General features: G+C 44.1%; 1 protein-coding gene across 1 annotated transcript in view; it reads left to right on the forward strand.

Annotated features, from left to right (window-relative positions):
• The first annotated feature begins 6,394 nt into the window (after positions 1-6,394).
• The window catches only part of ADARB1 (adenosine deaminase RNA specific B1), a 166,632-nt gene continuing 158,043 nt past the window's right edge, over positions 6,395-14,983 (forward strand). Inside the window, exon 1 of the mRNA XM_089671932.1 lies at positions 6,395-6,740. The gene's annotated coding sequence lies outside the window, so the exon portion shown is untranslated. The remainder of the gene's footprint in view (positions 6,741-14,983) is intronic.

The following is a 14,983-nucleotide window of genomic DNA, read 5'->3' on the forward strand; positions in this document are numbered from 1 at the left end:
AGACATCTGCTCACAGAATATAAATAATAGTAACTAGCATTCTCTGGGACAACACTCCTTGTATTTGTCTAGAACTGCATCAACATTCATGCTGCTGATCTGTATGGGTCACTCCTGTTCACCCAGAACTTTCCAAGGTCTCCTGGATACAGAGGAGCCAATCACAGCAGCAGCACTGTGAGCCACACAGGATCTCTCACTTAACCTCCTTAGTGGTTTTCTCGAGTGTAGCTCGGGGTAAAATTTGAGTACCAAGAGCGGTAACCCCGAGCTACATTTGGGCTTACCATACGGTGTTGCTCAGGGGGTCCCTGCAGCACTTACCTTGTCCTTCACTCCCGCGATGTGTCCCCTGCAGCGTCCCCAGCCATCTCCTCCGGCCGATGCCAGCATCCGGCTTCCGTGTTCTGGTCCCTGTGACGTCGGGACGTATGGGCGCCGGAACCGGCGGGAAATTTTTTGAAATTTTTAAAAAATGTCATTTTTGCTGTCATTGCTGTTTCAATGCATTTCACATATATTTTGTCCCTACTGCTTTGCCCTGTGCCCTGCCTGCATTTTGACTGTTCTTTCTGCCTGGAAACTTAGAAAAGTCCATGGCGTCCAAAAAGCGCCCCTTTACGTCAAAAGCGGTTTTAGAACAGCGATAGTAAATCAGAACCACTTGCAGAATTGAGTGATAATGATTCGTGGGGAAATTCGTCATCAGACACTGAAAACGATTTTGCAACTTTGCTCAGCGATGTGCGAATTTGCCTCTGTATTTCAAATTTCAGTGTTTTTGGTTTGATTATATTATTGAATTAAATTTATTATTATTATATTATTATTTTTTATGATTATTTATTAAATTATAATTTATGATTTAGTGTTTCAAGTTTTATCATATCTGGAATGTTTACTAGACTCTTGTTCGGACAGATTTCAAAGAGTTATTCCTAAAAATTACAGCCTACAATAAAAAACTACATATTTCCATGCAAAAAAATGGTACCACTTTCAGCACAAAAAATCGAAAAGAATCATACCGCCAAGGAGGTTAAAGGAGAAGTACAGCCAAAGCTTTTTTTGGCTGTACTTCTACTGTGGATCACAGGACTGCAGTTTGTTCTGCACTCCTGTGACCCGTTTTCAGCTGACAGTGGACTGAGTCCGCTGTCGGCTGACGTCACTCAGCTGGTCCAGTCGGGATCCACCTCACAGTCTAGAGAATCACCTGGATCAGCCTCTCAGCCAAGCGCTAAGAGCCTGAGCCAGCTGCTCCCTCCCCCTCCACACCCCAGCGCTGCAATGAGGGGAGGCTGAGCAGACAGCGGTGACTGACAGTCCCACTCTCTGCTCAGAGCGGCTGTGAGAACTCAGTGATCAGCGATCACAATTTGGTAGAGCCCTACCAAACATATTATTTACAATGCACCCCCCTTCCAAAAATATGAATTATTGATGGTGGCGGGCAGTTAGCAATCACAATTTTCTAATTAGTCCTAAGCTAGCTAACATATTTACATAGTTCAGTAACAATCAGCAATGACAATGAAGTGGCTTTTTCCAAAGGTGGGATCAATCCTTGCAGTCCTGCAAGAAAATATATGCAAGAAAATACACATCAACAAAGAGATTGCCCATTCTGCTTGTCAGGTAACCGTGGGAACATCCTCTCCTAAGAGTCGACCCTCCTACATGGAAAAAACAAACACATCCTAGATTTCTATATTACATTTATGCAGAAGTCCTCCATGGACTGCTCCCTTAGGACAAACTCTTGCCATGTCTTCTTCCAGAGCCCTGAAAGAAAGAAAAAGAGGCAGACAGTCCTATCTAACCTAGCTTGCTTAGTCTCATATCCTTTTTCGTTTGAGGCACACAAAAAAACTTTAAACCCCCTCTTTCCCTTTTTTTAGAATGGAGGCCAAATCTGGGCCTCAGTAGCATCAAAGCATATACTCAGGCACCATCTCCTCACTGGAGTGCAGTATTACTTCTTAGCTGGGCAAACAGTTCCATCATGGAACTGATTCTAGATGTGAAAGTGGAGCTCTCTTTATTCTCCTGTTTGCAAGAAGTCATAAGGAAGTGGCGTCACTTCCAGTTTCCCCCTGGAACGCACGCAGGCCCCGAAAGGGATCGCGGTACCTACTTGGGGTGTTTACAACTGTACTGGTTTAGGCACAGTATATGTGAGTGCAATATTTTTGCCTTTATGTATTTTAATGGAAAATAAAAATACTACACTTTAGTCCTTCTTTGGTTTTTGGTGCTTTGGTTCATGTCCATGGAGATGAAGTTCTACATTATACAAGAGAGTGGAGAGAACTGAGATTACCATAGGTTGGAGGAGTAAATAAACCCACGTGATGTCTGACCTTTAGTAATATAAGGGTCACTGGAGTGTCGGTGATTGTTTTTCTTATGATGGTGTGGAGATTGTTGGCACAGACACAAGATTTTACTTTGAAACACAAGGAGTATTCGAAGATTTGTTGCACTTTGGTACAGAGGACTTTATAAAGAAAATATATGTTTCACATGTTAGTTTTATGTTGTGGTAGCTCCTGTTAATTTCCTATATTTTGTTTCACATATAAATATATATACCGCTATAGCAGCGGTCACTTAATGGCGGTCCCAGATCGGCCACAGCAGCGCTCCCTTCTAGACTGCCAGCCCACCATGACAGATCCGCCGCTGAGCAAGCCGTTCGTCATGGCAAAATAACATCACGTGTGCGCCCCACCCCTTGCAGCTCACTGTCTCTCCGGCTCTCGCTCCCTGCCTGTCCACAATCATCCTTCAGCAAGAATCCTGGCACAGATCCTGTCTGCCCTCAGGGTAGGGTGTAGTCTTACAGGGGCACTCTGATGGGCACATTTAATGTTAAAGGGTCATGCTGATGGGCACATGTAATGTTAAGGTGCACTCTGATGGGCAAAACATAGAATGTGCCCATCAGAGTGCCCCATAACATAAAATGTACCCATCAGAGTGCCCCTTAATATAAATGTGCCCATCAGAGTGCCCCTTAATATAAAATGTGCCCATCAGCATTTTAGGTTAAGGGGCACTCTGACAGGCACATTCTATTTCCGGGGCACTCTGGCGGGCACATTTTATGTTAAGGGGAACTCTGATGGGCCCATTTTATGGTAAGGGGCACTCTGATGGGCATCTTTTATGTTAAGGGGCACTCTGATGGGCATCTTTTATGTTAAGGGGGCACTCTGATGGGCACATGTTATGTTAAGAGGGCACTAATGGGCACATACTGTGGAAAGGGCACTCTGATGGGCACATGTGATGGAAAGGGGCAGTCTGATTTGCGCATGTGATAGAAAGGGGCACACTCTGATGGGGAATATGATGTAAAATGGCACTCTGAGGGGAATACCTGATGTAAGGTGGCACTGTGATGGGGATACCTGATGTAAAGGGGCACTCGGAAGCGGACAACTGAGGTAAAGGAGCACACTGATGGGCACACCTGATGTGATGGGAATACATGATGTAAAGCTGCACTGTGATGGCGACATCTAATGTAAGGGAGCACACTGATGGGCACACCCTATTTGGACCTCGGCCAGAAGAAAATTTTAGTGACCGGACCTCCTCGAATTTTAATTAAATACCCCTGCGCTATAGGAAGGCAGCATCACAGTTTAGATATTGTATTTTGTTAGCAGGCGCCTATGAGATATAACAACTGCTTAAAAGGTGTCTCTGTTCCACAGTGTAGGCACCCTAATACAGCAGGTACAGTATGTTACTGGGCAAATCATCAGGTGAAAACAGATGGTAAAAACACCTAAAAAAAAGAATATGAATCCAGCCACCGCATCTAATGTTTTTTAAGCTACAATATACTGCATTTCTGCTTTTGAGTTTAATACCGCTTTAACAAAGAAAAACGTTTGTCCTGTGTTTTTGCACATTTAAGTCGTGTGTTTTTTTGTTTATTACTTTTACTATTCACTGCTAGGGGTAAGCAAGAAGCTGTACTACCCTTTAAGCAGAACTACACTGCTTATGAGCACCACACACCAAAAATGCTACTTAATTCATTTTTAACCACTTGCCTTCCAGGCACTTATACCCTCTTCCTGCCCAGGCCAATTTTCAGCTTTCAACGCTGTCGCATTTTGAATGGCAATTGCGTGGTCATCTGACACTGCACCCATATGACATTTTTATGATTTTTTTCACACAAATAGAGCTTTCTTTTGGTGGTATTTAATCGCTGCTGGGTGTTTGATTTTTTGCACTATAAACAAAAAAAAGCAAACAATTTGAAAAAAAAAAGTTTTTCTTAGTTTTATTAGTTTATATTAAAACTTTTGCAACCAGGTAATTTTTCTCCTTCACTGATGTGCGTTGATGAGGGTGCACTGATAGGCAGCACTGATAGGAAGCACTGATGGGCAAAAATGAGGTGGCACGGATAGGCAGCACTGATAGGAGGCACTGATAGGCAGCAATGATAGGCTGCACTGATGAGCTGGCACTAATAGGCAGCACTGCTGGGCAGCAATGATGGGTGGCACTGATGGGCACAGGTGGGTGGCACTGATAGGCAGCACTGCTGGCTGACACTGCTGGGCGGCACTGCTGGGCACAAATGGGCAGCACTGCTGGGCACAGGTGGGTGGCACAGGTGGGCGGTACTTCTGGACACTGATTATCAGTGCCCAGATGATCAGTGCCGATCACTTCTCTGACAATTGCCAGTTATCGGCAGTACTTTCCTCATGCTGTGACAGTGATGCAAAGTTCAGGGGTCAGTAGTAAGAAATGCAGAGTTCAGGGGTCAATGGTAAGTGACAAACTGTTCAAAGGTCAGGAGTATATAATGCGGATTTCAGGAGTCAGTGACTCAGAGTGTAGGGGTCAGGAGTAAGTGATGCAAAGTTCAGAGGTCACATGGTTAAGGGGTCAGTAGTATGTGATACAGAGTTCAGAGGTCAATAGTGACCCAATGTTCAGGGTCAGAAGTGATGCAGGGTTCAGAGGTCAATAGTGACACATGGTTCAGAGGTCAGTAGTAAGTGTTGCAGAGGTCAGTAGTAAGTCATCTCTTATTAACCCCTGAATAGGAGCCCCATGGTCTGATGTTGGGCCCTGGCCCCTCCAATGTGCCTCCACAGATATTGTATCGTACATTCCTTATTCAGCACCATCTCATTCTATACTATGTAAGTCAACTCAGACCAGGGGCGGACTGACAACTCATGGGGCCCCCGGGCAATAGGGGATCATGGGGCCCCTGTGTCCTTGCCTAAACTCAAAAAAGCCTATGAAAAAGGTACCAGGGGCATCTCATGGGGCCCCCTACTGACCCCGGGCCCTTGGGCAGTGCCCGAGTTTCCAAATGGTCAGTCCGCCCGACTCAGACTCTCTGTAAGCACGCCTCTTTAATTAAGCCACACCCAAATAGAGACATGCCAATGTTTGTACACTGCATTTTGTCATTCACAACCTAGAGAAAAAGAAGGCAACCACCCCAATCTCTGACTGGCCTTTGCAGGAAGGTTCACATGGAAGAGCAATGCACATCACAAAGAAACAAACATTTCCCGGCACACTTATCAGCTAGCCTACAAAAGTAACCACGTTCAGCCCTGGTTCACACTGATGTGCGGAATTTGCAGCATTTTCAGCACGAATTCCGCACATCAGAATCGCACCCCATTCATGCTAACCGTTGCGGGTGTGTATGTTAACACCCTGAAAGCAGTCCACAAAACGCAGTGCGATATGCAGAATCAGATTGCAAAGATGTACCCATGTGATCCAATTCTGGTGTGGACCCAAAAAAGGGTCCTGCACATTTCTGGTGCGGGTGCAGTGCGAATAGAGCCGTACAAAATGTATGACTCCAATCACACCGCACACAAATGCCGTTCCTGTGCGAATCACATGCAATATTCCGCACCACATATATGTGAACCCAGGATTCCAGGTGAACTGGGAAATGTGTCTGTGGAGGCCACCCTCTAGTCTCCCACACAGACCACCTGCTTTCAGAAAACATCCCAGGTGTGAAGGGATTCCAGTGCACAGTAATAGGGTGAAAGGGTCACAGCAGACAGCCCATTGTGTATACAGGACGAGAACCTCCCATGTCTCATACATCTGGGAACACAAGGTGAGGTCGTGCTATGGGCGGAGTGAAGGGGTTAGAAGGCGCGAGAAGACGGCGCTAACTAGAACTCCCATTGGACAGTAAGGGTGAACGCGAGCTGACGCGGGAAGGAAGGGGTTACAGTGAGCCGTAGGCGGGGACAAGCGACACGGCCACAGCAGACAGCGGGAGAACATGATAAAGCGCTCGGGCACTAGGGAGCTCCCGTGACGCGAGAGGGGGCGTGGCCGGGGCGGGGTCACATTCCCTAATCTTCTCCCGCACAGGCAATCGTGAACGTGCGAAGTGAAGGACTGAACGTGCGCAGTGTAGGCAGGGGGGCTGCGGGGAAGCGCATGGGAGCGTGCACGCACATAGGGGATGCTTGTATTCGTCTGAGAGCACACACACAGCACCGAGCTCCGGTGTACAGGCGGCGTGCACCTGATTGGCAGCCTGAGCGGCCGACTGCTGAACTAGAACCGAACCAGTCTGGGGAGAGGCAGGCACCCGTGGCTTTCCCGGCTCCGTCCCATCACCCCCGGTCTGCGAGTAGTGAGCGCCCAGTGTGGAGCCGAGGACAGCACTGTGATAGCCCCGCATACCCTGACACCGTGCAGCACAGAAGGTGAGGAGCCTGTGCAAGGGTGTCATCCCTTGTCGTGTTACCTGTACATTGCATTCTATACAACACATACCTACATACAGGGACGGTGTACTGCCTGCTGCTACTCTCCCTCTAGGTCGGGGGTCCTACCCATCCCAATATGGGGTCCTCCCACCCATACCTCTCTTTATTTGGTTGGATCATTGAAGATCACAGACCAACATTGTCCAGGATGACCCTTGTTCTTAGGCATGTGCTGCCTTTTAGATATTGTTTTTGTTCTTCCCAAAAGAGATTTCACACCCTAATAATCTATTCCAGCTGTGATGAAATGAATGACAGGATAAAGCCCAGATGTGGGGCCATCCAGTATGATCAGAACAGATGACCTCCCTTGGTACCAATACACGTATGACACATCCACACTTAGAGTTTTCATAGAAAAATGACCACATATGTTAATGCAGCCTTTCACGAACTTTTCACCCCAGGGGAACCCCTAAATTCATTTGAAGGTCTTGAGGAACCCTTACTGAAACCAATTCATTTAGGGTCAGTAGGAGAAATGCCCCGTACAAGTCATGGTCAGAATGTGCCTCTTTTATATGGCTAGAAAAGTCATTGGTGTCATGCTGCTGGCTCTGCCGAGTGGTGTTGATCCTAGAACTTTGTAGACACCATGAAATGGGTCAATCAGCCTTGGCTCAATGAAATCCTAGCAACCTCTGAGGAGGACCTAAAAGGTTCCACGCAACACTGAATGAGAGTGGCTGCATTAATTCATATTGTTTCAGAGACTTTGTAGGTATCTTTGGTTCATCTGTCAATGTTCTTAGTGATTTAGGTCATGGTTTAGCTAGTATTGGTTAGCCACATTCAACTGGACTTGTTCTGTAATGTCAAAATATTTTAGCACTCAAGGAACTTTTTCAATTGAAGATCATTACAGAACTGAAGAACTTTGTCCTGCTGCTGGCTCTGCCAAGTGGTGCTGGTCCTAGAACTATATAGGCATCATAAAATATGAAGTCTATTGGTCACAGTTCAAGGAACCCCTAGCAACCTCTGAGGAGACCCTAAGGTTCCATGGAACCCTGAATGACAGTGGCTGCATTAATTCACGTCTGAGTAGGACTTTGGAAGTATCTTTGGTGCATCTGTAAATGTTCTTCTTGATTCAAGTCATTGTATAGCTAGTAGTGGTTAGCCACATTCAACTGGACTTGTTCTGTAATGCTGAAGATGTTTTGCACTCCACGAACTTCAACTGAAGATCATTACAGAACTGAAGAGGCTACTTGGTTGAGTGCTGAAACAACTTCTAACATAACAGGACATGTTCAGGTGAATGTGACTAACTACTGGTGGTGATCACTAACCAGCATTTCAAAGTGAGAGGTCTGGAGACATGTTGGCACTCATTTAAGTAGCTGCAACTGAAGAACATTGCAGAACTGACAAAGCTACTTGGATAAGTGCCGAAATAGATATCTTTGACATTAGAGAACATGTATAGGTGAATGACTAACTACAGGTGATGAATGCTCATTTAAACCGCTCTTCACAGTGGCAGAGGTCTGGAGGATCAGTCTGAAGATGTGTTGGCGATAATTTTAAGTAGCTTCTTCAAATGAAGCACATTACTGAACTGAAGAAGCTACTGTGCTTAGTGTGGGAAACGAACATTTTTTGAAATTACAGAACATGTCCAGGTCAATGTGATAAAATATCCACAAACCAGCATTTCAGATTGACCCACAAGAATTTCCTCATTCAAAAGGCTTTCTAAAAGTGATTGTATATCACTGTGACAAAACCACCAATTCCATCAAATCCCAAGAACTTTTCCATGCACCACATATTCAAACATCCATTTTTTTACCATTATACATGCTTACTAATGTGACACTTGGCCAAGTCATAGGATTAAACCTGTCACCGTTTAAAAGAGCTAAAAGTCTTAGTTCTTGGTACTGGTCTATCTTTACCAGCAGCCTTTGTCAACAAGGGTTCTGTGGAACCTTGGCATTTGTCAGGAGGCATTCCTTGGGGAGAGAGCAGTGGCAGATTGATGTCTTGTCCACACTGACCACCAATTTAAAGGGTCACTAATATCATTGCTTGTGTTTCTTTACTGCTCAGTTTTCACTTCAGAGTTATTACTGAAGTTTTGTCATATAAAGTGTGGTGGGTGGTTAAGTAAAACCAATTTTCTTCTTGTTCTTCACAACCTATTGATTGAAATGTACTGTAATATATATTGCACTGTATACTATAAATATATACACTATATTCTATACTGAATCTCAATTAAGGTGGTGGTTCCCTTACACCTGAAAACTTTTTCAGGGGTTTCCTCATGGTAAACGGGTTGAGAAACGTTGGTCTACAGAATGGGTTGATTTGGGGATTTCAGTATTGGATGACTTTAGATTAGCTGTTTTAAATCTTCCTGTAGAACGTGTTTGAACACAATGTTGCTAGGTGGAGTTTGAAGGGCAAAGTGACTCTCGGTAATTTGGTAGATGGTTAACTGTTCTCAGGATGAAAGTACAAGATGTTGCAGCAAGCACTTTTTATCCACTGTATTTCATTTCTAAGGCTGAAGTAACTTCTTTCTTTTTTTTTTCTGGTTGATAAAATGTGGCTTTTGGTTTTTTGTTTTCTTTGCATTATTTGTAACATGAGTGTTTAGTCTGTGAGGAACCCTCCAATTACAAGCACATTGGCACTAAATACATGTGTTTTAAGCGTGTTCCTTGTTTGTTTACACCTTTTTTTTTTTTTTTTTTTTTTTTTTTTTTTTGCATATGTTTCAGGGGCAAGCTATTTTGTGTGTAATTCCATACATAAAATTGCAAATAAATTCTTGCCATTTATTCCTATGGAAGAAACCGTTGTTGAAAACACAGCAAAGATGCAACCAGCGGAAATTTAATGCTCATTACACTAAAATGCATAAATGAGAGGCTCACCATTTAAAAATAATAGTAGGGAACTTCCCATTGACTTTAGGTACAGTTTAGGATGTCACAACATGTCTGGATTGCAGAGTTTGAATAGGACCTACCATCATTTTGTGCGAATTTTTAAAGAAAAAGACAAAAAGGAATAATTTACATAAAATCCTAGTGTGTAATTTCCGGGTATTTTATATTAAAATAGTGCTGTAATTAGTCATGTGCTGTAAGAACTTGCAGCCAATTATGTTCAACCTTTTTTTATACCTAAAATCTAGTGGCTTATTTTGCTGTACTTTGTGCGCTATCATTTGTTTGCACTGCTTTATTTAACAAATGCCATATACTTTTTATATTTATTTATGCTTTCTGCAGTTTACAAACTAGTTGACCAATTTGGGTACTTTTAGATTTGTAAGTAATTTTAATGTCTGGTATTTTTTGTCTCACATTTTCTAGCAATGATTGTGGCATTGCACAGGGTATTTATAAACAATAGTTTTAATTAGTGGACTTAATTTATAGCCCAGCTTGACCATCTGCTTCTTCGTTTCCAGGGTCTGTTCTGATTGGCACGCATTAAATGACCTTGTGTCCCCTACCATGTGAGAACTGGTTGGCGATGCAATGTAAATGAATATAGCTAGCGTTCGAAGCTGCTGTACAGTAATCAGACTTTAGGGTGCAGGGCCTATAGTACAGTTTGTTGAATATGGCTTTATAGTAACACAGGGAAATCTTTGAAAATGTGGTACATGGAAAGGTTCTTGGGATTTGATGGAATTGGTGGTTATATTTGTCACAGTGAGGAGGCTGTACAGTAAACCTATGATTGTGAATTGAGGAGCAATCTAAATCAAACTGATGTCTAAATTGCTGTACATCCCAAAAGCCTGCTGCAGTAGTCTTGACCCATCCCCCACGCATGGATCCTGTCATTAGAAAGCTGATCACAGCATCCTTTAGCACCATGCTAACATATTCCTCTGTATCTTATAGCTAGCATGCTTCGATGGTGCAGCGACCAGCTGAGAAGTGAAAATAGGACCTCTCTACGATTGAAAAGGACTGTTCCTCATTATGTCTTATTATAGATAAAACAAATACTTTGCCAGGACTTTCCTGTACATCCTTTGCAGTGCTGTGTACATTTCTTTTGTCAGGTAAGCAGTAAAACTGCTGCTTAGAATGTCTCTTTTTAAACACTGTAAGATGCTACAATCCATCCTTAACTGTAAGACATGACAAACGGACATTGCATAGAGACCGTAAACCATTCTGTCAATTTGATGGATTGGTTGACTTTGTTGAAATGAAATCTTTTGTTGCTGTGAAGCGTTAATTGTTCTAATATCTTAGGTAAATCTATTAATACATTTTAATGAAATTAGAATATATGATCTGCTTGAAAACCAATTTTATGTTAATGATCAGAATGATTGTGGTTAGCGAACAATAAAGCAGCTTTTTCAGGCATGTCATTAATGATAACAGAGTATGCTAATCGTATGACTTGAACCTGCTAGTTAAAAGTCTAATGATATCTCTTATTATTCCTAGGGACCACTTTAAGTCTTTACTATAAATGGTTCATAGTTGTGTGCACTTCTCCAATCCTTTGATTATTAGAGCTCCAAATTTCTATCTGCTTTTTCGGGGGCTGAGCAATTTTGGCTTTTAGTACAGATTATAAAGGATTTAATGTTTGTCACTGTAAAGCCTAACTACAGGTTTCTTGTGACTTTAAATTGTTTGAACCTATTTGCTTTGCCGGCAGATGTGCCAACTGGGAGCCTTCTATGAATTGTACGTACAGCACTGTGTTCCAGCAGTGGCATTTGGACTTCCATTGAGTTGGGCTGATCACTGCTGAGCCCTTCACAAGAATCTTGTAATCCACCAATAAATACAGAGCTTTTATGATTGGCTGAGTTGGAGAGGCTGCCAGATGATGTAATGTGCATCTCATCAAATCGGAGGAAGCTTTGCATTCATTGATAAAATACAAAGCTTCCTGTACCTGTCTGAGCAGTGTTCAGCTCGACTCAACTTTGTTGCCGGATGGGGAAGTCCCCATACTGCTGTGGAAACACAGCTTTGAATGCAGCTTACATATGGTTTTTATATACCATGCAAAACAAATAGTTTGTTTGGACCAAGAAACTTGGGGTTAGGCTTTAGGGCCAGTTCACACCATTCTTGCATCCAAGTCGCACAGGAACACACAGAGTTCCTGTGCGATTCAAGCCGCATGCAATACGTACTACATTTGCGGTCGGCAGCTGGTGTCAAAATGTTAATGACACCCCAAATGCAGTGTGTTCGCCTACACCGGATTGTATGGTACTTATACCATGCAATCCAGTTTCAGTGCGGTTTTAAAAAGTAGTTCATGCACTACTTTTGGTGTGATGCGATTTCAGTTAATTCAAGATGAATGGGATGAAATTGCACTGCACAGAACCGCATTTGAATCGCACTGGATCACCCTCTTCCTCCATCCTATGCTCCCTCAGATCTTTAATCTTTCCCTCTACTGGCACCTTCCCCCTCCCCTCTAAAGCACGTGCACATCACCCCCATACTTAAAAAAACCCTCCCTGGATCCCACCAACCTAAACAACCTAAGACGCATCTCCCTGCTGCCATTTACATCCAAACGCCTAGAGTGCTTAGTCTATAATCGCCTGCGTTCCCACCTCACCGACAACAACCTCCTTGATCCCCTACAGTCTGGCTTCCGCCCCCCCCCCCCACTACACTCCACCGAAACTGCCCTACTCAAACTCACCAACGACCTGCTATCCGCCAAAACTAATATCCACTTTTCAGTGCTCCTACTCCTCGACCTTTCTGCGGCTTTTGACACTGTTGACCACCCCTTCCTCAAAAAAAAAAAAAACTACTCTCTCTTGGCCTCAGACTCCGCTCTCTCCTGCCTCTCTTCCTATCTATCCCAGCGCTCCTTCAGCGTTTCCTATAACGCTGCCACCTCCTCTTCACTCCCCCTCTCGGTTGGGGTCCCACAAGGGTCTGTTCTCGGGCCCCTTCTCTTCTCCATCTTCCTTGGCCAATTGATACATTCTCACGGCTTCAACTACCATCTCTATGCGGACGACACGCAAATCTATCTCTCTACCCCTCAGCTCACCCCTTCAGTCTCTGCCCGTATCACAAGACTACTGAGCGACTTATCGGATTGGATGTCACTCCACTTCCTCAAACTAAATCTTTCCAAAACTGAGCTCCTAGTTTCCCCCCCCAGCCTGCGCTCGCCCCCCCCCCCCCCCCCGCCCCCGACTTCTCCATCAAGACCAACAACACTACCATCAGTCCCACCCCTTAAGCCAGAGTACTAGGTGTCATCCTAGACTCCAATCTGTCCTTCCTGCCCCAGGTCCAATCGTTGACAAACTCAAGTAGACTCCACCTCCGCAACATCTCCAAAATATGTCCGTTCCTAACCCCAGAAACCACTAAGCAACTCATTCATTCCCGTGTCATATCACGCCTCGACTACTGTAACTCCGTCCTCATCGGCTTACCTCACCGCAGGCTATCCCCGCTTCAGTCTATCTTGAATGCTGCGGCCAGACTCCTCCACCTTCCTAACCGCTCCATATCCGCCACCCCCCTCTGCCAATCCCACTGGCTTCCGATTACCCAACGGATAAAATTTAAAATGCTAACACTGACGTATAAAGCTGTTCATAATACTGCCCCAAACTACATCACCGTTCTTGTCTCCAAATACCACTCGAAACGTACTCTCCGCTCCTCACAAGACCTCCTACTCTCTAGCTCCCTGGTCTCCTCCTCCCATGCTCGTCTCCAGGGCTTCCCCCATCCTCTGGAACTCCCTACCCCAATCCATCAGACTATCACCTACTCTGCTCACCTTTTTAGGCGCACTCTGCAAACCTATTTCTTCAGGGAAGCCTACACCGCCGTCAGCTAATTACTGAACTCCTCCACTCTTCCTACCACTCCATCCCCCACAGCTATTTCCTCCTGTACCACTATCCCCTCCCTCTTAGCTTGTAAGCTCCAAGGAGCAGGGCCCTCGAACTCCTCGTGTATTGAATCGTATTGTTACTGTACTGTCTCGTGTACTGTCTCCCACCATAATGTAAAGCGCTGAGCAAACTGTCGGCGCTATATAAATCCTGTATTATAATAATAATAATCATAATAATGGTGTGAACAAGCTCTTAGGGCTAGTTCACACCAGATGTGGTCTGTGTTTTTAATCTGCATGGTGTTTTGCATGTATTCCAGTAGCCCTAGTTAATACCAGTGTGTTGTGTTCCAGTGCAGTCAACAAAAGTACTGCATGCTGTGTGTTTTGTTTTTGTTACTTGTGTTTTTTTGTTTTGTTTGTTTTTCTCTGTATGGAAGGCAGCAAAACACATAAATGCATTGGATCCAGATGTCTTGAATTGAGTTGGGGGAGCTAAGCATCAGAAATGTGCTTGCAGAAATTGTGATGTGATTCCAGGTATGGCATTTTATAGATTTATCCAGCGTGGACCAATGTAACATTGTGTATATACTATACCTGTGGGATCCATAGAAGCTGGAAATCACTGGAGTGGACACTATAGTGACCTCCACTTGCTTTCTGGTACCATGCCGAGCAGCTTTCTGAACCCAGGAGGTTGGCTGCTCTGCACAGATTTTTCAGGGAATTTCTTTGCATTTTCTCAAGAATGCAAGGAATTCAGTGATAGGATTATGTGGGGAACATGATGTCACTGCCAAGCCTCTTCATCTCCTCCAAGCAGGTTGGGGGGGAGGGGGGGGTTCACCCAACTCTTTTAATTTTCAGATCAAAGAATGTGAGTCAGTAGGGTGCTGATAGGGCTACCCTGTATTTTGGCCATTTCATCAGGTACCTATTGAAAATCACGCCATGTATGGCTAGCTTTAGGTTGGATGAAAGGTTGAGGGGATTGAATACTGTGAATTTAGGAACTTTTTAGAGGTATTGGTAGAAGGGTACATTTTTTTTCTTTTCTCCTTTCTTTTCTCCCTCTTCCCTTCTTTTTTTTTTTTTTGATAGGGGAAGCAAGAGAAATAGGAAGGGGGGGAGATAAAGACTTTTTAATGTGGTTTAGGAGGGGAACTGAAGGAAGGATGGAACCTACTGCACCTTTGTTTCCATGTCTTTGAAGAGGCTATGCAGAGTATAATTTCGAATAATATTTGCTAGAGTTTGTAAGGCCAAGTTCACCTTTAGAACATATGACATAATCCATTTTTAGCGTGTATCATGTTCCTGCCGCCCCGTTCCCCCTTCCCATG

Source organism: Staurois parvus, unplaced genomic scaffold (genome assembly GCF_062004578.1).
Source record: "Staurois parvus isolate SC_StPar_1 unplaced genomic scaffold, SC_StPar_1.0 ptg000011l, whole genome shotgun sequence".
NCBI classification, from domain to species: Eukaryota; Metazoa; Chordata; class Amphibia; order Anura; family Ranidae; genus Staurois; species Staurois parvus.